Source organism: Schistocerca piceifrons, chromosome 5 (assembly GCF_021461385.2).
Source record: "Schistocerca piceifrons isolate TAMUIC-IGC-003096 chromosome 5, iqSchPice1.1, whole genome shotgun sequence".
Classification (NCBI taxonomy): Eukaryota; Metazoa; Arthropoda; class Insecta; order Orthoptera; family Acrididae; genus Schistocerca; species Schistocerca piceifrons.
In genome coordinates this window covers 665,622,953-665,649,506 of record NC_060142.1, presented here as the reverse complement: position 1 = coordinate 665,649,506, position 26,554 = coordinate 665,622,953, and positions in this window count along the sequence as shown.

Sequence of the window (26,554 nt, the reverse complement as noted above, 5' to 3'; positions counted from 1 at the left end):
TCACAGTTCATCACGTTTGCCAGTTCTCGAGCACACTGACAGGGATCATTATGGATTAATGGGTTTAAACGATCTTCATCAAACGCCAAAGATCTTCCTGAAAATGGAGAGTCATTAATGTCTAAACGATGCTCCTCAAAACGAGAAACCATTTTCTTACTGTGCACTGTCCAAGGGCATTATCCACATATATGGTGCAAGTGTTTCTGACTGCCTTCGATGCTGTCACCCCTCTATTGAATTTGAACTGTCGAAAATGTTCCGATTTCTCCACTTGACACTCCATTTTCTAGCGTCCACAGACAAAATGACAATATGTAAACTCAGATAGCAACAGTGAACTACGAATAAAAAATTACAATCGATAAATAAACCAACAGCAATCAGAATACCAACATGCAAAGCAAAAACGCTATGACCTTGCACCAACCTAATACTTTTTGTGGTAACAATTTTAACCATATTCCCGAGTCTGCGTATAGAACCCTGTTATATAATACGCAAAACTCAGAAAATTTTTAATAGGTTTAATGAGCTTTCATAACGCTGCAAGCGAGTCACGGATTTGCCACTTAATTTTCGCAAAATGGCAATTAAAAATCAGCTCTGACGTAAGTTTTGGTTTCCCTGTTGCATTTCTGTAATTCTATCCTTACAATTATTCTAAATATCGAATAAAAATGCCCGGCCTTTTTGTATGGCAAATTTGAAAATTTTGGTGCTAACATAAGAACAAATTCAACTAGTATAAACCACCCTGCTGAGGGCGAGAGTTATAGCTGCAACTGCTGGTGGCTTCCTGTGGTGCTGCTGTGGTCGTCATCTTTGGTTGGTACTGTGGTTGGAACTGCTTGGACTGCTATGACGTTGCGAAGAGTAGATCGTCAGTTAAAGTTACGAATGAAACTGAGGCTGTTGTGAGGTGTAGAACCTGTTGAATCATCGAACTCAATGACCAGCTAGCAGCCAGGCAGCGCCTTAAGTACGTGCCTAGTTGATGGATAGCGGCTGTTCTCTTCTCAGTGGACATGTGACAGGCAGACATTAACTTGCGCCTGCGAATGCAGTGCTGCTGATGGTGATATGCGTGCAGTGGGTGGCAAGCCTGGCACCATATATATCTCGTGGCAACAGACACAGGCTAACTCCTAAACAGATTAGCGTGTTTTGGTCGTCCAGTGGTTGATATAGAATCTTGTCTATGTTGTGGTCGATATGCTTACCTGCTGGCCTGCAGTCTGTGATTCCTTGGTGTGAAAATCTGCTTGTCTCGACCATGCTGCTGTGTAATTGTGGTTGCAGGCGATAGCCTGGAATACAGCATCTCTCTCTGCTACAGGAAAGAACGTGGAGCCATCCTGATGTCAGACAAAGATCCTGTATCCCTCTTCCCCCTACCCCCAACTTTCCTGTGAGAAGAGGTGGCAGCGTCATCAGAATGTCAGAGAAAATGGTATTGAAATGGTGTTCACATGTATGAGCTACTCTGGGTCATTGAAGAGGAAGTTCATGGATGTGGGTTGCCCTAATGGGTGTATTCTTGTCTCTGGAATCCTTGACCTGAGGTGTTGAAAAGTCTTCCAGATGATGGAAAGGACAGCCCAGTTGTGTCTGTGAATGCTGGGGCTGGCTCAAATGAGAACCATCTGAAGCATAACTGAAAAGAAGAAAAGGCAGTATAGTTCTTGTGGAAGACTGACCTCATTATAGAAGTTAACAGTAGAGGCATGCTCTGGCATGGCCATTATTTGTATTTAAATTTCTGTGAGGGTGCAACAGAAGAGTCAGGTGTGTCCTCATGGTCATCCTGAGAGGTTGTTCAAGAAAGAGAGCTAGTCACGCTGTGGTAATGTGGGAGGTCCCTGTGGTCGAACGCATTTCCATCGAACTGAGGAAACATGACATATGACCATTACAGGTGTGATTCATGGCATGGAACGTAGGCTGGCATGCTGTGTCTTGCACAGTCTCCTTTCTGAAAACAATGGAAGAGCACTGGATGTGTATCTGTGATGGAAGAAGGTATCACAAATTCTGTCAGAAGAGGATGGGTGTCTGTGATGTGTTCGAGCTTGTCGAATACTTGAGTTGTCTGTGAGAGTCAGACTGGCAGGATGCCAAATGAGTTTCATGGATAGTTGAGCCACCAAGTTGTGAATTTAAATGCCCATAACTGGAACATCCAGCTTGGAGAACAAATCCTTGAATAAGACTGCCTGAACTGGAGTAATCTGAGTGGGTGCCATGTACGACATTAACGCTGGAACACAATGTCTTTGGTCTATCTGGTGGGCATCGGCTGTAAAAGTGTGAGGAGGTATGTGGTTAAAGAAACTTCCTCCTCATCTGTAGTATTGTGGAGCACATTTGCTGTTTAGGAATGTGGATCGTAGTCACCAATTAGCACTGAAACTGATGTCGGTGGCACCAGGGAAATATCCAACACTTGGATGCTATACAGTCCTGGGAGACCAGGAGAGTCTAATGTGTGACAGTTGGATATACACACCACATCCTGAATGGAAGCGTCCTGTAAGGTTGTTAATTCAATTGGAGAAGTATGCAGAATGACATCTGCAGAAGGAAATAACGGCGCTACCAAGGATATCATGCTTACAGATGCATAACAGGCAGTCAGGTCATCGAGGCATGCAGGAACTCCACTACTGCATGGAGTAGGGTGGCCATGGAGCTTGCGTGTGCATTGGGCACAAGAAACAAATTTGTGAGAGAGACAGATGGTGGATCTGTGATTGTGAGTTAATCTGTTTTGGTAAGGATGGTGTCCTTAAACGGCGCAGCAGGGGAACAAAATGCTATAAACAGGTAGTGCAAGAGAACCTTGTACTACGAACTTATAAAATTGTAATGAGAGGAGGACAGATCTGGGTTCTGTGGTGGCTGAAGCGCTCTGGGTTTCTCGTCTGTTTAACAGGATGAAGGACTGGCAGGGCATCCTGGCATCGTGGATGACGTCACAATGTTTTTTGTGTGTCTGAGCACTTAGAATTTTGCGTGAAGCATAAGAGGAGTTCAGTTGCGCCTTTAAATGAACATGTGACTGGGTATGACGATCTGCAAGAGAGTGAAGTCACTCAAAAATCTGATATGTCTAAGCAGCAGAGTAAGCTAAGAGAAGAGGTCGTCGTCAATTGTTAGCTTGAATTGCTTTTCGAACCTTGTGATGAAGGCTGCCACGACTCCTTCTCTTCATTAAATACTTGCAATGGTGGAGGTAACACCGTCCTCGCCTGGGGGTAAGGAGGCAAGCAAGTGTACCAAGGTTTTCAGAAGAATCTTCTGTTCTTGTTGAAGTTGCTGTAAGGAAAGCAGTACCTGCTTCCACAAGGCTGCATTCTATGTTGCCATACCGGAACGTGAAGCATTATTGGTATGCATGCGACAGCATGTGCTACCGACATGTCCCGCAACGCCGCACATTAAAACTGGATTTTTCTGGTGTTCATACTTCGCATTCTGTTGGTGACAGAAAGAAGGTCCAGTGTTTTGGATAGCCCTTGCGCAGAAGGATTGTCCTGCTGTAACTATCCTACGGTACAGGGTCAAAACTTGAATTCACACAATACCTCCAGCTTAGGCAAATGAAGCAAATTGGTTGGCTCTTTTTACATTTGATGTGGTCTGCGTTGAGTCTTAAAGGGCTTGTGGAAGCACAATTTAGTTAATGAGCGTTCCTACGAAAACCTGAAAAAACCGATTTTCACCATTTTTTCCCATCAGCACCGGATGTCTAAACAACTAACAGCATAAAATCACATAAATTTTAACCGTATGTTCTGCAGACATTTATCTACATGTGTCATCTGCACGTTTCCAAAAACCTATATCTTTTATAGAGAAACACCCTACAAATTGGTTTTGGGTACCAAAACCGAGCCACGGATTTGCGGCGTAACCAACTGGCTGGGAACAATAACTGTCAAATAAAAGTAAATCAAAGTAAAAGTCTTTACAAATGTTAATCTTGTAAAACATACAGGGTGAACAATATTTAAACCGACAAACTCTGGGAGGTTGTAGGGGACATCAAAACAAATAATTTTCCCTAATGTCATTTTTCCCTATGAGGATTATTAAACCAGTGGAGGCCGTACTATGCTCGTCAGTTGTTAGAGGCCATATTATGATCTTCAGTTGTTAGAGGGCGTATTACGCTCTTCAGTTGTAGGCAACTGCTGTCCACCAGCGTAGTAGTGCGTTGTCTCTGTTTACTAATGGAGCGATATACCTGGAGTGAGTACATTGATATGGTTGGTGCGTACTACATAGCGCACCACAACGGACGAGCTGCACAGTGTGTTTATCAACAACAATATCCTAATCGCCGTACCCTGCATCATACGACCTTTGCTGCTGTGTACCAACGTCTGCGTGAGACCAGGTCATTTAGCAGATTACCTGTACAGGGAAGCCGTCGCACGGTAAGAAAGCTGCAATTTGAGGAAGCTGTCTTGCAGCATGTGCAGCGGGATCCTTCAATCAGTGCGGTTCTTCGTTAATGGGGGGGGGGGGGGGGGGGGGGTGTTATTGGGGACTGTTTAATTGGGCTGTATCTGCTACCTAAGCCATTAAATGGCAGGCACTATTACAATTTTCTCGTCAGAGCTTTGCCAGAATTGCTGGAAGACGTCCCGCTCCCTACAAGACAACGCATGTGGTTCCAACATGATGGAGCGCTGGCACATTTCGGTCGTCGTGTGTGTCGAGTCCAGGACGTACGGTTCCCAGTAACGTGGATTGGCAGAGGTGGTACTGTACCATGGCCTGCTCGATCCCCAGATATGTCCCCTCTGGACTTTTTTGTGTGGGGATAGATGCGCAACCCTGTTTACGCAACTCCTGTTGCATCAGAAGAGGACTTATGACCACAGCAGTTGAGTCCCATAGTGCTCAGAGCCAGCATCAGAAGAGGATCTTGTTGCCCAGGTAGTAGCAGCAGCAGGAACAATTCAGGATACTCCTGGGGTTCTTGCTCGTGTCAGACAGAACATGATCCGATGGTGTAACCTTTGTTTACATGTCAATGGGGGCATTTTTGAAAATCTACTGTAACTGAAATTGGGTTGTGTTAATGTATTGTCTCTTGGTCATAAAAAAATGGAAAAGTGTTTGTTGGCTTAATTAATTTGCGACCAGAGAAATCTTCCTCTACCGGTTTAAATATTCCTCATAGGAAAAAATGACATCAGGGAAAAGTATTTGTTTTGGTGTCCCCTACAACCTCACAGAGTTTGTCGGTTTAAATTCTTTTCACCCTGTATATGAACTAAAAAGTTCTTGACGTTGGACGGGTGTAACTCAGACTATGTAGGGAAGCAGCCTACTCACACTGTAGTAAATTCACATCAGTCTTTCCATTGTGTGCCAGCCAGTCCGCTGTAACTAGCTCTGACGTCATAAATGTTGCGCAATACTTTAAAAATCAAGTGAATAACCTGAAATGTTTCTAGCATGTCAGGAGTAATATTAAATTAATATTTGTTGAATATCAGTTCGATAACTTTAACCATTTTCAAAATTTGGACTTTTTCTGTAAAAATCATTGGCGCAACAGAAAAGAGCTAGAGATTTAAAAATTTATACATAGATTCCTTTTCAATGATAATTTAATAGAAACAGTACTTTGGATCTCACAAATTAATATTTTAGTTGAAATTCATAATTTTCTGGTTTTTGTCTTAAAACTTAAGGAAGCAAGATAGATTAAGTATGCTAATAAATAAGGCTAGGATGTTTATATTTAAGTAGAATGGAGATCCGCTATAACCATTAAATGTGATAAGTTTAATTTGAATAACTATAAAACTATAGCGATAGCGTATCTCCAAAGGGCAGGTTCAGAGCTCGTCTACTGCGTGTAGTGTAATTAAATTAATTCTCTCGCCCAAAATAATTGACTTAGCCACGTCAAACTTTTATTATGATTACTTACCTGTGTGATGAATGCACATTTAAATTAAGAGCTTCATCGGCCATCAGCAAAAGAAGCTATGATTTATTCGGTAACTTAATGTGGTGCATTACTAGCCCAGCGGCTAGTCGGGAGAGCCGATTTGATCAGGCGTTCCCTTAGCCGTCCGCACCGCGGCTTTATATATAAGAACGCTGCGCGAGGAAGCAAGGCCCCAGTTCTCTCCAGACGCTGAACAGCACGCCATCTGTGTCGGGAGTCGCGTCGCGTCGGTATCATTGCTACAAACAGCCTCGGATGCCGTATTAAGTTACTCGGGATACGCGTAACCATGAAATCATTTTCGAGAGAAGTCTTAATTCTGAGATGACTTTAATGATATATCTTCAATTTGCGTATGTCGTATTTTCACGTGCCGCCGCGGGACAAACATTCTACCATTATTTAGCGTGGCGTTTGATGAGCATATTCATCAAATTATGGCGAGCATTCATTCAAATATTTAATTTGGACAGTTATAGTGGCATCAGCGCATTAGACTCTGAACTGCTCTGTTAGTTAGATTGTGTGGATTCTTCTTTTTTTTCATCTGTGACTTTCAGAATACAGAGAAAGTTTTTTTTTTTACGATCGTTTTTGATTATGAATCCCAGACAATCTCCTAATTCCTCTGAGCTATAAGCTGCAGCTATAAGTGTGTTTCTCAGATGAAGTGGGCACTAGGAATTCTAACTACAGGCTTCACGTTTTGCTAATCACTTTCTGGTTGCCAATATTGTAGTTAAAGAGCCAGTGTTGAGAACGGCAAACAAAAGCATAAATAATAGAAACATTTATACAACAGTAAATTTTCTAACCGCCGCCCCACAACTACCAAAAAAAATAAAAAAATATGTTGGAGAGTACTTAACTCCTTTCCAGACTGCAGTTGATTGATTCTGTAAATTTCTTAAGGGATGATGGGCCAGAGAGAACCATGGTTCTCTAATAGCGTGAAAAGTCAAAAAAAGTTCTAGGTGTACACGAATTTATTTCACGTTGCGTCACACAGTGCAGCTCTAAATCTCACATTGTATCAGTTCTCCCATACGATTTCTCGCTGGCCTTACATACTCTCGCAAACAATTTGAACATTGTTACGTATAGTAAACTAGTTAATTACAATCACAGAAGCTGTTCAGAACTACAGAATTTGTTATCATTTGGAAATCACAACTGAAATAGGATACAAAGTCAAAAACATATCTATCGTGTTCATGGAAAAGTAAGTAAAATGATTCAGATAAACAATGCTGATTACATTTTTGTTAACTTCGCTAAAACTACGTTATCCCAAGTGTGCCTATCAAGTTTCCTGCTTCAAATATGACAACATTATTTTTTAGTGTAAACAGAATTTCAATATATAAGCCAATAACCTACATAACCACTTTGTTAACATTCTCAATTAGTTTCGTATTGTGAATTTACAGTATATTTGGTACCCAATTGTTTGTAAATGAAAAGTCCTAATTGCAGTTAAACGAATTGACGATGCATGTCCCTACCAATGGATGGATGTAATATTAGCCAATATGTTGCCAAGAAGTTATTGAAAGTCACACTGCAGATTTCAAAAGGTGAAATTACGTTATGGGTCCTACCTAGTGACTTGTGAGAGTCGTTAACGGTGTGGATAGGATATAAGTGAGGCACGACTTACACTTTACTGAACAAATACATACACAGGTAAGGACACACAACTGTATGACATGGACGCCAAGTTAGAACTGAATTCTCTGGTAAAGTCAGAGAAATTGTACTCAGCTCAGCAGCGATGTATATCGTAGTATGTGTCCCACACAGACACTCCCCCATGGTGGTGCAAAACATTGTTGGTAAGGAGAGTGTGCTGACGATTCATCGTCTTTGCACATATTTGCCAGACCAACCATGCCATGGTTGGAGTAGGAACAGGGCACAGCTGGACCATTTCTCGTAGGTGTGAATGTCTTCTGACCAACAGTGTCATGACACGGTTAGGGACCAGGCATGGCTGGACCATTTCTCTTACATGATGCTGCACAGATGACCGGTCATGCTGTTGCTGGCACCTGTAGAGACAAGGCTGGACTGTTCCTTGATATGATGTGATGCAGATGTGCGTGACCAGTCGTGCCGTCCTGGCACTTTTACGAGAATGAGTGGACTATTTCTTGACATGATGTGGTGCAGTTGCGCATGACCACTTGTGTCGCTGCTTGCACTTTCAAGAGGCACGACTGGGCTGATTCTTCATGTGATGTGATGTGACACGGATGCGCGTGAATAGTCATGCCATCTCTGGCACCTTCGTGAGACACAACTGGGTCATTTCTTGAAGTCGCTGTGGGCGTGGTATGAGCGTTAATTAGGCGACATAGCTGTGGATGACATGAGAAGCAATCGGTGTGTCCAGACGGGAGGTGACTGAAGAGATAGGCGTGGGGTGTGAGTGGCGAGGATGTCAGCAAGTTGAGGTCACAGGTACCAGAGGGACTTTAATCTGATCAAAGTGACGGTGTATGTTGAGAGCGCAGTGTGACTGATGTGAGCAACAAATTGATTAGGTTGTGCAAACTCTGATGGTACTGGCCCATGAGGTGACTGTCTGTCATGGATTAGAGGCCAAGACGAATTAGGAATGTTGAGTACCACTCCGTTTCGTGTACCTGTTTAAGTCGGTACAGATGGAGATGCAGTCATAGAGTGCAGCATTGTTGTGTTGAACTTGTGTCAGAAAGAGGCACCGAAGTTGTCAGTGACAGCTGGAGACGAACAGCATAGCTGACAGTGGTCGAACTGTGGCATTGTATCCTCTCTTCAACCTGTGGTAGGTGTGCTGTAATCGAATGTGAAAACCACTGAATGTGGTCGGTGAGGTCGGTGTCGTCCTGTGATAATCTGCAGCAGATGGTGATCGAGCTACATTCCAGTGAGTCATGTGGAGGAGAGATGGCGACAGTGTGCTGTACAGCCAGAGGGGCATGCCTGGTGGTGCCAGTAGTGGAGTAGCCGACAGTGAGGACAAGCACAGTGTACCGTCATGTGTGTTTTTTGTATGTTCTGGGTGATCAGTTACAGCATGTGTAATGGGTGGAGGGGCGAACGGGCATGGTTAGACATCGGGTGGGTGTGGGATTGGGATCATGTGTGTGCTCCCTCCGTCATCGTCATGACAGTTGTGTGTCAGGTACACGACCTGCTCATGCGAAAGGGCTGGGGCAGTTGGTGTGTCATTATTATTCTGCGGGAGCAATGTGTTTTCCTTGTGGAGTGAGTCCAATGATGCACAGCAGCCAGCATAGCGTTGATGTCGATGGATGTAGGATTTATTCTTGTTGTTTGTCTTGAACGATCAATGTACTAGGTATGTTTGGAGGCCCCAGGACGAAAGGTTCTGGGATGCAGCGGCAGCTATCAGAGTACAGGAATACGGCCTGTTATACTACTGAGGAGAGAGCTGAAATAAGCGAAAAAATTTCATTGTTAGGTCTGTTTTTATTATGTCCATAAAAGAAATGTCCATGAATGCAGCAAGACAGAGACAGCAGTGGGTTCTGGGTCAGACATCCGTTTACTGCAACTGACAAACTGGCAGCTTTATGCAGTTGCAATGCCATAGATTTGTCCATTGTCGATGAGCCATCAATTGGTAGTGATCTGATGTCTGCCGAAGAGATGTCAGAAGTGGGACGAGCAGCTGTGGAAGTGCCATAGAACACTTGTCAGAATCCGAGTTAATGAGAAGATCACTTTCATATGTGCAATCAGAGATGTGAAATCCAGTGACAGGTATAGTCAGTGGCGTGAGAGAAGAGTCAGTGTCACATGGGACATAAAGGCAACTAGGATAGTCTTCCTGGGCAGGTGAACTTGTTGCAGGCACTATTGACTAGTTACAAGATAAGCGACTGTCGCGCTCATTGTCAGTGAACTGCTCCAGTGCAGACGTGGCATTCTGTGGGGCGTGGTTGCATGACGTGCACTCATGTGTTTTGACAGGATGCAGCTATGTCGAGCTGTGGTAGGGATGGAGGTGCAAGTTGCTGGGCTGAAGCGAATCTGCTGGGGTGTACCACAGTTTGTCACGTGGAGTTGCTGTTTGGATGGGGCACAGCTGTGCAGGTGAGAATGCAGTGTGTTCTGTGGCGTTCTGCTCAGGCCTAAGCACGACATGGATGGGGATGGTCCCCCCAGGCATGGGTGTGGCAAGTGCAATGTGGCTGGGGTTGTATTCTGCAGGTGAGGTCACTGTGTGTGTCATGGGGGGTTGGGGTTTGTTATGTGTGATGGCCTTCGCTCCAGCCAGGTGCAGTGACATACGTGTCAGATGTGATGATCCTCTTTAATCTCAACATAAATCATCCCATCTAGTTCTTTACAAGGCATAACATCATCATGACTTTCGACATCAGTAATATCATCAACAGCATAATTATCCAGATCACCATCAATAACATCACTATTCATAGCACAAACATAATGAACATCATCACTATCACTATAACTACTGCCTATCCTATCTTCTCCCCCCTCAGGTACATGATTCTCAGTCTCAACACCTTTAATGTAAGCACAAGTAAGTTCCCACTCCCCTCCATATCTTCATCACTCATTAATGTCACAAAACCCATCTCATCACGGTTATCATCACCAGTATCTTTGATCAAAACTCTGTTATAGCTACAAGATTCATCAAATAAATTTGTGAAGACATCATCATCATCATGATCAACTTCATCTCTCTACTTCCCATTTTCTTCATGTTTCATTTCCCATAATATATCTTCCTAAAAATCTCTGCTGAACTCTGTCCCATTTGCATGGTGTGAACTACTGTAATCTCTACTATGAAAACCCTCTGAAATTACCACCGCCTCTTCTAAATTTAGTAGGCTAATTTTGACATCTATGTTGTCTTGCACCAAACTAACAGGCTCCCTATAAAGTGCAGTTTAGTCTTCCAATCCATTTCTTCTATTCTCAAAATTCCTGTTATCAAACGTTCTATGGTTACATTCCCATTGCCTACTTCTTTGCTCATGATCTCTTTCATCATCCCTTCATCTATCATTCCAATTCTTATTTCTCCTGTCATCATCTCTGTATCTATCATTCCAGTGGTTGTCTATACTATTACTATTATCATGATAATTGATCCTTTTATTTCTGTCTCCACGGTGATCATTGGGCTATTCCCATTCTGACAAAATCCATGTTACCTTTGATTATCCCTCTGTCTCTCATTTCTTTCTAATGCTACATTAGTTTATCAACATATTTTAAAAACTGTTTGGTAGAGTCATCTGGTCTGTAAATTAACTCACAATTTATCTTATGTGACAAAGGCCTCTTTGTTGCATCTTTTTGCATTATCTCATCTAATAGTTTATCTAAGTGTACAAGTGTTTAAAGTTGCTGTTTGCAAAAAAATTTCACTTGAAAACTACCTTCTTTTCTACTCAAGAACTTTAATTCAATCTTAGCTTGTTTGGTTTCAGATCAAAATTTGTTCAAAAAACATCTTCTGAATTCTAAAAAAGTCATACCTGTACATATGAGTATCTTCTTATTAGCCCATGACAGTTTCTCCACATCTAAAAATTTCTGTACGAATTTAATTTTCGAGTTGTCTGATTATTATACTATACTATTAGTACAATAATGCCTACACTGGAAAACGAAATCCATTGGGTGGAGTTTGTTTTCCCTGGAAAAGTTCTTTATGTTCATACTATTCCTACAATCTTTCCTACAAAAATTTCATCAGTTTTAACAGCTGACATTTCTTTACTAAATATTCTGTTTCATTCATTCAGTTTCAAATTAATACTGTCACTTTCATGTTTAATTATAGATTGTAAGGTTTTTAGGCTCCTGTTATTTCTCTCTATCTCACTGATCAGTTTGTTTTCTACTTTCTTGGTTTTATTTTCTACAGAACTAATAAAAGTTTGAATCTTACAGTGGCCTGTATTTGCATGCCTTTTAAAATCGTTTAAATCCACTTCTAACCTCTCAGTTATCTTTTCAGCTTTCTCTATCTGAATTTGACATCATCTAAATCTTTTCTGATAGATTTTAGTAAATGACCTCTTCTCACTAAGTTTTTATCTAAATGGCCAAATTTTTGTGTGATTTTCCAGTTTGCCCCAGTCTGGCTGTCTACCCTCTGATGTTGTTTATCTAATTTCTCCCAAATCAGTTTTGCAGCATGTTAAAAAGGTTGCTACTATCACCAATTATTTCCTCAGCACTGAACCTTTCAATTGGTGAACAGATACTGTCTGAATCTTCACCTACTGCTTCCCCTTCAGACTGTAATCACTCATATTATCTTCAACCACCTCCTCATTGTCTTATATCGGATTTGCCACCTCCTTCACCTCTCGATTGTTGGCCCCACAGTTGGCATACATTATGAGAATATACGAAAGTAACATACAAGAAAAACACCCCTGAACAAAAAGCATGGCCTACAACTTTGATGACAATGAAGACAGATGAAATAAAAGTACGTGATACACCTCAGTTGTTGTGACGCCCAAATTGGTTGTAACCATTGGTACTCACAGTTCCACAGTCCAATTTCTACGTCCACAAAATCTTTTGGTTCCATAATGTTTCAGTGTCCAGTTTAAAATATTGATTTTGAAATAATATCGTTTTTCAGTCTTGATGTTGGAATGGTACACCTGAAACTCACAGGTTGACTTCAGCACTTTGATCCGAATTAAATCACTATCCCAGCTCATTCCACCATATTGTGGTGTAATTTTCAAATAAATGTAAATCAAAGTAAAAGTCTTGACAAATGTTAATCTTGAAAAACACGGGTGAACAGTTTTTGAAGTTGGATGGGTGGTTCAGATTGTTAAAAAAAAGGGTGAGAACTGAAATCCTTTATGTTGCTCCACTGCAGCTGATTGTTTTTTAAAATTTCGTAAGTGATAACGGTCCAGAGAACACTACAGTAACACCACAGTTCTCTAATAACGTGAGCAGTCAAAGAAAGATTCAGGTGTACATAAATTTATTTGAAGTTACGTCACACAGTGCAGTTCAAAATCTCACATGTAGTCTAAGATGCTGACTTAAACTGACCTGCCCCTTCATCGAATTTCCTAATAAAATGTATGTTTTATACAATATAATGTATAAATAAACAAAATGTGCTAGGGTTGCAACCATACCCATACACAGCTATTTTAGTTAAAAATAATTAATAAATAAATAATAAAAATTAAAAATAATGATTAAATAAAAATAATAAACAAAAAATAATCCCAATCCTGAACAATCTTGAAAATTTTGTTGATATCTTTACATGTTTCTGAGATATTGTTATTGTTGTGGTCTTCAGTCCTGAGACTGGTTTCATGCAGCTCTCCATGCTACTCTATCCTGAGCAAGCTTCGTCATCTCCCAGTATTTACTGCAACCTTCATCCTTCTGAATCTGTTTAGTGTATTCATCTCTTGGTCTCCCTCTACGATTTTTACCCTCCACACTGCCCTCCAACGCTAAATTTGTGATCCCTTGGTGCCTCAGAACATGTCTTACCAACCCATCCCTTCTTCTTGTCAAGTTGTGCCACAATCTCCTCTTCTCCCTAATTCTATTCAATACCTCTCATTAGTTATGTGATCTACCCATCTAATCTTCAGCATTCTTCTGTAGCACCACATTTCGAAAGCTTCTATTCTCTTCTTGTCCAAACTATTTATCGTCCATGTTTCACTTCCATACATGGCTACACTGCACACAAACACTTTCAACGACGATTTCCTGACACTTACATCTATACTCGACGTTAACAAATTTCTCTTCTTCAGAAACGATTTCCTTGCCATTGCCAGTCTACATTTTCTATCCTCTCTACTTCGACCATCATCAGGTATTTTGCTCCCCAAATAGCAAAACTCCTTTACTACTTTAAGTGTCTCATTTCCTAATCTAATTCCCTCAGCATCACCCGACTTAATTCGACAACATTCCATTATCCTCGTTTTGCTTTTGTTGATGTTCATCTTACATCCTCCTTTCAAGACACTGTCCATTCCGTTCAACTGCTCTTCCAAGTCCTTTGCTGTCTCTGACAGAATTACAACGTCATCTGCGAACCTCAAAGTTTTTATTTCTTCTCCATGGATTTTAATAGCTACTCCGAACTTTTCTTTTGTTTCCTCTACTGCTTGCTCAATATACGGATTGAATACCATCGAGGAGAGGCTACAACCCTGTCTCACTCCCTTTACAACCACTGCTTCCCTTTCATGCCCCTCGACTCTTATAACTGCCATCTGGTTTCAGTACAAATTGTAAATAGCTTTCGCTCCCTGTATTTTACCCCTGCCACCTTCAGAATTTGAAAGAGAGTATTCCAGTCAACAATGTCAAAAGCTTGCGCTAAGTCTACAAATGCTAGAAACGTAGGTTCGCCTTTCCTTAATCTAGCTTCTAAGATGAGTCGTAGGGTCAGTATTACCTCACGTGTTCCGATATTTCTACGGAATCCAAACTGATTTTCCCCGAGGTCGGCTTCTACTAGTTTTTCCATTCGTCTGTAAAGAATTCGCGTTAGTATTTTGCAGCCGTGACTTATTAAACTGATATTTCTGTAATTTTCACATCTGTCAACACCTGCTTACTTTGGGATTGGAATTATACATTCATCTTGAAGTCTGAGGGTATTTCACCTGTTTCATACATCTTGCTCACCAGATGGGAGAGTTTTGTCAGGACTGGCTCTCCCAAGGCCGTCAGTAGTTCTAATGGAATGTTGTCTACTCCTGGGGCCTTGCTTCGACTCAGGTCTTTAAGTGCTCTGTCAAACTCTTCACGCAGTATCGTATCTCTCATTTCATCTTCATCTACATCCTCTTCCATTTCCATAATATTGTCCTCAAGTACATAGCCCTTGTATAGACACTCTATATACTCCTTCCACCTTTCTGCTTTACCTTCTATGCCTAGAACTGGGTTTCCATCTGAGCTCTTGATATTCATACAAGTGGCTCACTTTTCTCCAAAGGTCTCTTTAATTTTCCTGTAAGCAGTGTCTATCTTACCCCTAGTGAGATATGCCTCTACATCCTTACATTTGTCCTCTAGCCATCCCTGCTTAGCCATTTTGCACTTCCTGTCAATCTCGTTTTTGAGACGTTTGTATTCCTTTTTGCCTGCTTCATTTACTGCGTTTTTATATTTTCTCCTTTCATCAATTAAATTCAATATTTCTTCTGTTACCCTAGGATTTCTACTAGCCCTCGTCTTTTTACGTACTTGATCCTCTGCTGCCTTCACAACTTCATCCCTCAAAGCTACCCATTCTTCTTCTTCTGTATTTCTTTCCCCCATTCCTGTCAATTGTTCCCTTATGCTCTCCCTGAAACTCTGTTTTTGAGACAGAGGTTCAGTTTTGTCTTATTTTTACACGTAAAATATGTACATAAAATCCAGTTTGAGGCGAAAAAGCAGTTTGTAAAGTGATGTAGCATAGACAAATGTGCTGCAAAGCGTCTTTGTTGCCACAGGAAGGAATTTGGGAATCCCTTGTTGTAGTACCAAAGAACATCCAAAATTATTGTGCGCTTAGAATCTAGTCTGAGGTGTAAAATTAGTTTTGTGTTATTTCAGTTTCACATAAGCAAACTATCAGAGTTTTACTGGCACATAAAGCTGTTTCCATATGGGTGCTGTGCCCTGCTGTAGCAGTAAAGAGAAGGGAACTGGCGGAAAAATGCTTCTACTGGAGCACAAAAAAGGCGAATATGCTCCTGTTTAAACTAGAAGACTCTAACTGAAAAATAGGATACCAGCTGTCTCGTACTACTTCTCTTGGCACCTTAAATGTTCTAAAAATTTTGGCATGTGAATATATTCACACTTTTTATGTTGAGAGAGAAGATGACAGTGGCAGTGGGAAAGAGATCGAAAAGTTATAAACACTGGAAGATTGTAGACACTGGTTGTGGTAATGAAAGAGCGATGGAGACAATGACAGTGTGAGAGAAAAAGAGGGACACCATGGCACTGCAACATAGTCAACAGATGGCCGTTGTGGACGAGCGGTTCTAGGCGCTTCAATCCGGAACCACGCTGCTGCTACAGTCGCAGGTTCGAATCCTGCTTCTGGCATGGATGTGTGTGATGTCCTTAGGTTAGTTAGGTCTAATTCTTTCTAAGTCTAGGGGACTGATGACCTCAGATGTTAAGTCCGATAGCGCCTAGAGCCATTTGAACCATAGTTAACAGTGACAGTACAGTGGTAGGAAAAGGAGATAGTGCCAGTGGGCAAGGAATAAAGAGAAGGAGAAAGTGGAAGAGGTGAAACACAGTATTAATGAGAGAAGGAGTATGTGACAATGAGAACAACCAAGAGAGAGACAGAGACAGTGAGGTGATACAGCAGCAGTGGAAATGAATGAATGAGATAGCAGCAATAAGGGGGAGACAGTGACAGTGTGAGGAGAGTAGTAATAGGCTCACTGTGGTACACAATTACCAATTTTTATTGTTCTCCACCTTCCTTTCTTGTTCAGTAGTAGCCACATGATATGTGCTGCTTTCATCTCCATGAGAAATTTCATATCCTACTGTGTTTGGCTGATATCTCTATCAACTAATCACAAATGGCATGTACACAAAAGCCAGTGTTCTGCAGTTATCTCAACTGCTTTATTTCTGTGAATATATCAGTATTTTAAGCACAATTATAAACATTCAAAGATCTTACTTCCCTTCCCAAAGCAGCAGATGTTGACTGTAGTGATATTCATAAAAGTACCATCTCTGTGCAACATATCGTCAAACACCTCCATGGAAGGAAAAAACATTAAAGGTCATAAAGGCCAATCACAGAATATCTTTCCCAAAACTCTTAAATTTAATGTTTTAGATTACTTTATAATCAAAATTAGTGCTTTAATACAACAGTCTTTAGTAACATTGCATTATTTCACTGTATTGGCCATAAACAAAATAAAATGTACATCTTTGATTTGTCTACATCCCAAAGATATTATCCACAGAATATGGCTACTGTAATGTAAAATGTAACAAAACTGTAAACTATTGCAAATTGTTCATCAACAAGATACATGCCAAAATAGCAGACAGACATTCCAACTGCCAGAGTTAGGAAAACAAACACATAAGTTCGCAATTAAGATCGAATCCCACCTGATTGAATGCAACAGGAGAAGTGAAATATACAAACATTACAGAATGTACTTCAAATTGTGGTAATTGCACAGCTCAGTGACAGTGTTGTAGTTTACTCACACAGGAAGTTCAATTTTTGCTGTATGCGCTTGTGTTGTAGTAGTGGATTTGTGTATTCTTAAGGCCAATTCACAGTGGCCATCATGACACTTCACATACCATCCCTTCAAATCATTGCGCAATGCATTTCAAATTGCGGCATCCACAATGGCCATCCCATCCTGTCATGTCATCAGCGTGCGATTTGCAGGGGGGATGGGGGGATTCCCCCCCCCCCTCTCTGCATCAGACCATCCCCTCCACTGGTTTTAGTTTATGCATCCCAACCTGGGATATTTATTTCCCACGCACTGGAGTAAAACTTTACATATAATTTAAATTTGTGGAGCCGAACACTGAAAGTTTTTAATAAGTCTTACTATTAATATGTTTCAATTTTCTATCATCGAAATAAGTACAGCTTTTCACAAATGTGCCTCTACTTTTTGAATTCTCCTCGTATACTTGTATATAGATGATCTTGTAAATAAGCTTTACCTATAATGTACTTTTAAAGATATAACAAGGGATGGCCTTTCTGATAGTGCATACGCGTGAATAGTGAGTTTCGGCATTAACATCTATTTATAAATAGCTGTTTAACCATGCATAACGCCATGGTTCAAGCTAGTAACATACATGATTCTACTAACCCCCTAAGACATCCCCCCCGCTGGTAAAAGCACAAATCACACCTTGCATGTCATGTCACAGCACCGTCAACGTTTCTCGGGAAGAAAGTTTTACCAGCTGACATCATCCATCTGTTGTTGATCACATGACCCAAAAACTCATTTTCCCAAGGTACACTCCCAAGCACAGATCTACTTATATCACTGTTTGTGGTTTTCGTGGTTAATACCAGTTGTTTTTTGCTCATTATTCATTATAATTTGTTTCATTTCATTGTTTCTTATTATAAGCGATGAAAGGTTAACTGAAGCAGTGAGGCAGTGATCTGAGCTGTACGACAAGAGCATACAAAATTACTTATCCTCTACTACATTTATAAAGTTGATTCTTATATGGATGACACAGTATTTAATATCTTACAATGAAATGTACTGCACTTGAAGTGAAAAAATTGCTATGGGTGTAATCAGATTGATTGTTGCTGGAATTTATTTGTATGTTGTCAGGCATGTGTGCCGTTTCAAAAAGAAATAGACTAAAACATTTAGTTTGTGGCAGTTGTTTGTTTGTGGCAGGCTTATTTGCTGTTAAGTAGCTCTCTGGATTGTGTGTGAAACAATTTAGCAAGTACCAGCAGTAAATATTTATATGGTTTCAGCGGCTAGCCCCAGTACAAATAAGGCACTCGAACTATTAAATGCCAAGTACAAGACATAAAGAAAACTTATGAATATCGAAGAGAAAGGTGTTGAGGGACATATGACTATTGCACAAAAATTTGCACTGGACCAGCAACTAAACTTAACCTTAAACAAACCAATTTTTCGTGGGGTGTGGTGGCAGCTTGTAACACTGTGTTCCTTTTAATAATTCCGGGTGTAATTTAACGTGATGAATGAAGAAACTGATGCTTCAACTTCCTAAAACATAAAATGAAGATTCTTCTTCCTTGAGCTCTTTGTATAGTATGTGAAATTCCCCTTTGTACCACTTAATAACTATTTTCCGACACAAACTCTTTTTTGCGTTGTTTTGCACTTCTGTCTTCTTTCTCTAACATACACAATATCCCTGCAAGTTGAACCCAGTAAATGTCATTTTCATACAAATTTTGACTCCAGCATCCACATACCTGAGCTATCACATTTTGTATGTGCTCTTCGCACGTAAAAACACGTGGAAACTATCTTCTGAAGATAGCAATTCCCATGGAAAGAACAGAGAGGACAGCCATGTGAGCTAAGATCACGTGACTTGAATTGACTTGACGTGGTGGACAGTGTGAATACAACATGACATGATAGTAATGAGATGTAACGGTGCTGTGACATGATGGTGCCTTGACAAACAGTGTGTATTGGCCTTTAGTCATTACTCCATAATTTTGCTTTATTTTCATGAGATGTAGCAACTGTTCCTTGACTAATTGGATTTTTTTCCATTGAGTGGTCTTTCACAGAAGAGGCCAGATATCTGGAACCAACATTTGGACCGAGAAAAGGCATACAAATGCATCAATAAGAACAGAAATTTATACTTTCATTAAATCGCCTTTTTTAACAATGAGAAAGTCATCTCCATTAAAGGAGAAAAATACAGTTGTATTTGAATGGTATTCTGTACTTACAAGGAAAAACTCAAAAGCTAAAGTAGTGGTACTATTTATACCAATCTAAATATTGTCTTTTTTATATTTGTATGTATATATCTACTATAGCAAATAAATGTCGATGATTTGAAATGTTTGGACAACAATGTTTGTGCTCTTTCACTTCTCAGCAATTTACCACATATCTTTAAGATGAAATCTATTATAAAGCACAGCCTGCCACTCCATTTCATTGTGTTGATTTATAATGTGAATCACCCTTAATTTAATGTATAGTCAGGGCAGACCTATGATTCAACAGTTAGATTTTTTGGAAACGCCACCACCAAGAGTGGCTCACAGGAAAGGAATTTTAACAGGTAGAAAAAATCAAAAGATGTCCTAAAGGTGGTCTTAAGTTCTAATTTAATTTAATTTGTTGCATATGTATGTGTATTTGTGTCTAATGAATTTACTATGTATTGTTTGATGGACAAGCTGTATTTAGGTCAGCAATATTAACAGCTATTTACGTCTTATATTTTTACCAAAACGTACATATGTTCCTACAGGCATACATGCATCTACAAAATGACATCAGTTACATGTCTATGATTAGTAATGGACATATAAATACGTAAATGCTCACTTATAAACTGTCTCTTTCTTTTGTAAGATTTAATGGGAGTTGTCTTGTCACTGACCGTGTTTTTATCCTGAACTGCTTATTTAACTGAATCCGTCAACTCATTGTATTTGCATGCCACTCTTTTGTTTGCTACACATTTACACTCTGTGGATACAGTTCTCTCATTTTTCTACCACACTAGCTGTCTTGTTTTTCATTCCTCTTTCCTCTAGATTTATTAATTTGTGCTTTTCCTCAATAATTTTTGGAGTTTCGGAGTAGTAATTCACTTCATGTATTCAGCTCCTTCTGCAAACCTTCTGCATTCCACTTCATTCCACTTGTTTATATCACTCACATGACATGTGTCATAAAGACATAAGTATGATGCTACTCTAAGGAAGGCAATTGTACTAATGTTTACTTTGATACATATAAAATCACAACAAATCTCGAGCACCCACATGACACAATTTCAGTCTACTACTTGCCTGACACCTTTCGGTCTAGAAAAGAAATTTCAACAATAGGTGGCTATGCTCATCAAAGAAAATTTCAGTTCAACACACACACACAATGCAGGAACGTCTTCAGTGGTCTGTGTCTACAACTAGTTTTTCGATATAAATAAATAAACGCAAAAAAGTTTGGACTGAATTAAACAGAAAGACAGTGGCTCCTTAAGCATAAGGAGTTTTTATATATTAATTTAATTTGTGAGTTACAGGATGAATTATTAACCAATGAACATGAAGGGACACTAACCAATTTCCTCTGAGAGTGCCTCTCCAAATTCGTCCTCAGTCATGTTTCTGCTGGGTATCGGTATTCTCGATTTGAACAGAATGTACAGAAGATCAAAATTCCAAAAACGTGGCTTGTATATTTGATTTGTCCCTGGTGCCACAATGAATAGATTATGTTGTGAGGATCATAAGATCGATTGGTCGAAGTGCATTGTGCAGTGTAGTGGAAAGTGATATCTCTATATTGCTGGTGCGTTTTGTGTTTGTAACATGCTTATGTTACCGGTGTCTCTTCCAAGGTGTATTTCCAGCATAAATTGTTATCTTATACCGTTTCATCATTCGCACTTAGGATAACATTATGGAAGGTACCCTACATTGGTGACTTTCCAGCTATTTCACCCAAAATATTTACAAATGGTGTCAGCATTTTCGTCATCATAGACAATGGATAGTCCTCCTAAGACATCTTCTACTTTATCAAATACTGACAACTTTCGCTCTGTACTCCAGCCCTGAAACTCCAACCAAAAATGTGCGATCGACTTCTCATTCTGATTCGAATCAGCAAAATGTTTCTTCTTCGCCAAACACTGATAATGTGAAACTTTCACCATTCCGGTCAACAGGCTACAAATTGCGGTTTCTTCAGGTGGAGACGATTTTTCACAAACACAAGGTACACAGTGATTTCCACAGATATGTGTGAAATACACAGAAGAATTGATGACGTTGCCTGCCAGTGGACATTGATTTAAATCAACAGGATTTAAATCAACATAGATATGAACCCACGTCTCCTGCACCATACACTGAGAAATACATGTTATCTTACAGAGGCGCAAGCTAAATGGAGCTCTGTAGATAAGGAGCCGCTCACTCTGTACCAGGCCATCAAACAGTTCAGTCCGATTTTGGAGGGCCAACATTTTGCTGTTTTTGAGATCTCTCACCACTCACTTCTGTTTTACAGTGGCCAACTGAAGTTGTTTCCCCATGTCAATGCCATCATGCCAACTTAGTGACTCAGTTTAGTACAGACATACACCACATCAAGGGCAGGACAAGACCATAGCTAATGCCAGCTTAACGATGGTGGAGTGGTCTAAAATTGCAGATGACCAGCTGGTGGATGCATTTGTACAACAGTTCGTCTTTGATGGCGCATCTTCATCGTTTCATTCGACTTGTGTGCCAGTGGATGGATCTGGGAACGGTATGAGGAGCAACTGCAGTGCTGCTGTCTAAGGCCTTTATTCCTGCAAAAACATTGCCATGATGTCTTTAATGCCATTCACAACTTGTCTCACCCTGGCATCAAAGCCACAATGAATCTTGTGCCAAGCAATCTACATCTACATCTACATCCATACTCCGCAAGCCACCTGACGGCGTGTGGCGGAGGGTACCCTGAGTACCTCTATCGGTTCTCCCTTCTATTCCAGTCTAGTATTGTTCGTGGAAAGATGGATTGTCGGTATGCTTCTGTGTGGGCTCTAATCTCTCTGATTTTATCCTCATTGTCTCTTCGCGAGATATACGTAGGAGGGAGCAATATACTGGTTGACTCTTCGGTGAAGGTATGTTCTCGAAACTTTAACAAAAGCCCGTACCGAGCTACTGGGAGTCTTCCACTGGAGTTTATCTATCATCTCCGTAACGCTTTCGCAATTACTAAATGATCCTGTAACGAAGCATGCTGCTCTCCGTTGGATCTTCTCTATCACTTCTATCAACCCTATCTGGTACGGATCCCATCCTGCTGAGCAGTATTCAAGCAGTGGGCGAACAAGCGTACAGTAACCTACTTCCTTTGTTTTCGGATTGCATTTCCTTAGGATTCTTCCAATGAATCTCAGTCTGGCATCTGCTTTACCGACGATCAACTTTATATGATCATTCCATTTTAAATCACTCCTAATGCGTAATCCCAGATAATTTATCGAATTAACTGCTTCCAGTTGCTGACCTGCTATATTGTGGCTAAATGATAAGGGATCTATCTTTCTATGTATTCCCAGTACATTACACTTGTCTACATTGATATTCAATTGCCATTCCCTGCACCATGCGTCAATTCGCTGCAGATCCTCCTGCATTTCAGTACAATTTTCCATTGTTACAACCTCTTGATACACCACAGCATCATCCACAAAAAGCCTCAGTGAACTTCCGATGTCATCCACAAGGTCATTTATGTATATTGTGAATAGCAACGGTCCTATGACACTCCCCTGCGGCACACCTGAAATCACTCTTACTTCGAAAGACTTCTCTCCATTGAGAATGACATGCTGCGTTCTGTTATCTATGAACTCTTCAATCCAATCACACAATTGGTATGATAGTCCATATGCTCTTACTTTGTTCATTAAACGACTGTGGGGAACTGTATTGAACGCCTTGCGGAAGTCAAGAAACACGGCATCTGCCTGTGAACCCGTGTCTATGGCCGTCTGAGTCTCGTGGACGAATAGTGCGAGCTGGGTTTCACACGACCGTCTTTTTCGAAACCCATGATGATTCCTACAGAGTAGATTTCTAGAAAAGTCATTATACTCGAACATAATGCGTGCTCCAAAATTCTACAACTGATCGACGTTAGAGATATAGGTCTATAGTTCTGCACATCTGTTCGACGTCCCTTCTTGAAAACGGGGATGACCTGTGCCCTTTTCCAATCCTTTGGAACGCTACGCTCTTGTAGAGACCTACGGTACACCGCTGCAAGAAGGGGGCAAGTTCCTTCGCGTACTCTGTGTAAAATCGAACTGGGATCCCATCAGGTCCAGCGGCGTTTCCTCTTTTGAGCGATTTTGATTGTTTCTCTATCCCTCCGTCGTTTATTTCGATATCTACCATTTTGTCATCTGTACGACAATCCAGAGAAGGAACTACAGTGTAGTCTTCCTCTGTGAAACAGCTTTGGAAAAAGACATTTAGTATTTCGGCCTTTAGTCTGTCATCCTCTGTTTCAGTACCATTTTGGTCACAGAGTATCTGGACATTTTGTTTTGATCCACCTACTGTTTTGACATAAAACCAAAATTTCTTACGATTTTCTGTGAAGTCAGTACATAGAACTTTACTTTCGAATTCATTGAACGCCTCTCGCATAGCCCTCCTCACACTACATTTCACTTCGCGTAATTTTTGTTTGTCTGCAAGGCTTTGGCTATGTTTATGTTTGCTGTGAAGTTCCCTTTGCTTCCGCAGCAGTTTTCTAACTCGGTTCTTGTACCATGGTGGCTCTTTTCCATCTCTTACGATCTTGCTTGGCACATACTCATCTAACACATATTGTACAATGGTTTTGAACTTCGTCCACTGATCCTCAACACTATCTGTACTTGAGACAAAACTTTGGTGTTGAGCCGTCAGGTACTCTGTAATCTGCTTTTTGTCACTTTTGCTAAACAGAAAAATCTTCCTACCTTTTTTAATATTTCTATTTACGGCTGAAACCATCGATGCCGTAACCGCTTTATGATCGCTAACTCCCTGTACTGCGTTAACTGTTTGAAATAGTTTGGGTTTGTCACCAGAAGGTCTAATATGTTATCGCCACGAGTCGGTTCTCTGTTTAACTGCTCAAGGTAGTTTTCTGATAAAGCACTTTAAAAAATTTCACTGGATTCTTTGTCCCTGCCACCCGTTATGAACGTTTGAGTCTCCCAGTCTATATCCGACAAATTAAAATCTCCACCCAGAACTATAACATGGTGGGGAAATCTACTCGAAATATTTTCCAAATTATCCTTCAGGTGCTCAGCCACAACAGCTGCTGAGCCAGGGGGTCTATAGAGACATCCAATTACCATGTCTGAGCCTGCTTTAACCGTGACCTTCACCCAAATTATTTCACATTTCGGATCTCCGTCAGTTTCCTTCGATACTATTGCACTTCTTATCGCTATAAACACGCCACCCCCTTCACTGTCCAGCCTGTCTCTGCGGTATACATTCAAATCTGAGTTTACGATTTCATTACTGTTTACGTCTGGTTTCAGCCAACTTTCTGTCCCTAGTACTATATGGGCGTTGTGACCGTTTATTAATGAGAGCAGTTCTGGGATCTTTCTATAGACGCTCCAGCAGTTTACTATTAGCACATTAATATTGTTATTCCCTGTTGCATTTTGCCTACTCCTACCTCGCCGCATCTCAAGAGGAGTCTTGTCGGGCCTAGGGAGGGAATTCTCTAACCTAAAAAACCCCCATGTGCACTGCTCACGTACTCCGCTACCCTTGTAGCCGCTTCTGGCGTGTAGTGCACGCCTACATTTCTCCACCCGATAGCGGTGGTCGAGAAATTGGCACCCCAGATCTCCGCAGAATCGTCTGAGCCTCTGGTTTAAGCCTTCCACTTGGCTCCAAACCAGAGGACCGCGATCGGATCTGGGAACGATACTACAAATAGTTAGCTCCGATTCCACCCCGCAAGCGAGGCTTTCCGCCTTCACCAATTCCGCAAACCACCTGTACGAACTGAGGAAGACCTCTGAACCCAGATGGCAGGAGTCATTGGTGCCAACATAAGCAACAATTTGCAGTTGGGTGCACCCAGTGCTCTCTATCGCCGCCGGCAGTTCCTCCTCCACATTCTGGATGAGACCCCCCGGCAAGCAGACAGAGTGAACACTGGCCTTCTTCCCCGACCTTTCCGCTATTTCCCTAAGGGGCTCCATCACCCGCCTAACGTTGGAGCTCCCAATAACTAATAAACCCCTCCCCCCGTGTGCCTGCTCGGACCTTGCTCAAGGAGCAGTCACATGTCCACTCACAGGCAGAGCGGGCGATGCCACACGGCCAGCCTCCACATTTACCCTCCACCTCGTGCGTCGCGAACGCCGCTGAATCCGCCACTCCCCTTGGGGAGAGGGTGGCCCAACCACACCCGATACCCGTGAAGATGTCTCGACAGCAGGGACAGTGGGTGAAGCATGTAACACCTGGGGTGTACCATGCGACGCACCAGACTCCCCACTGCCGCTACACTCTTAGGCAGCAGCCTGAAGACGGCTGACAGCGGCCATCAACACACTCAGCTGTTCGCGAACAGTGGCCAGCTCCTCCTGCGTCCGTGCACAGCAGTCACACATCCTATCCATCCTAAGGAATCAATTTACTGTAGAGAGTTAATCAACTTTTAACTAGACTGCTAATTCACTAAAGGCGGCTGATTGTTGACTAAACTGTGATTGCTAGCCACTTCTTGTAGAAAACAATGTGTAGTCTTGTGTTAAAAAAGACAGCCTCATGTGGTCATGTTCCTGTGTCTTGTGCCAGAAAGACACAGTTTCATGGTACAGCCTGCAACAATTTAGGATTTTCCTCTCTTGACATCATGTTTTGCACACATAAATCTGGATCTCAATGGCTCATTAACCTATACTGATGGTCACTGCTGCTTATGTACTACCATTGATCGTTATGCCATATGGCCAGACGCTGTACCACTTGCAGACGACATGGCTGAATCCATTGCCAAGACACTTTTGGGTGCCTGGTTTTCCCACATTGAATTTCACTTGAAATCACCATGGACTGCAACCATCAGTTTGAGGGTTCTCTGTTCAACAATCTGTCACCTTTGTGTCAGTCATCACACTCATATCACAAGCTATCACACTGCCAGTAATGCCGTGGTGGAACACATACACTACTGCCTGAAATCTACTCTCATGTGCCACAGAGATGCTTGGATTGATTCATTGCCATGGGCTCTGCACAGCCTATGG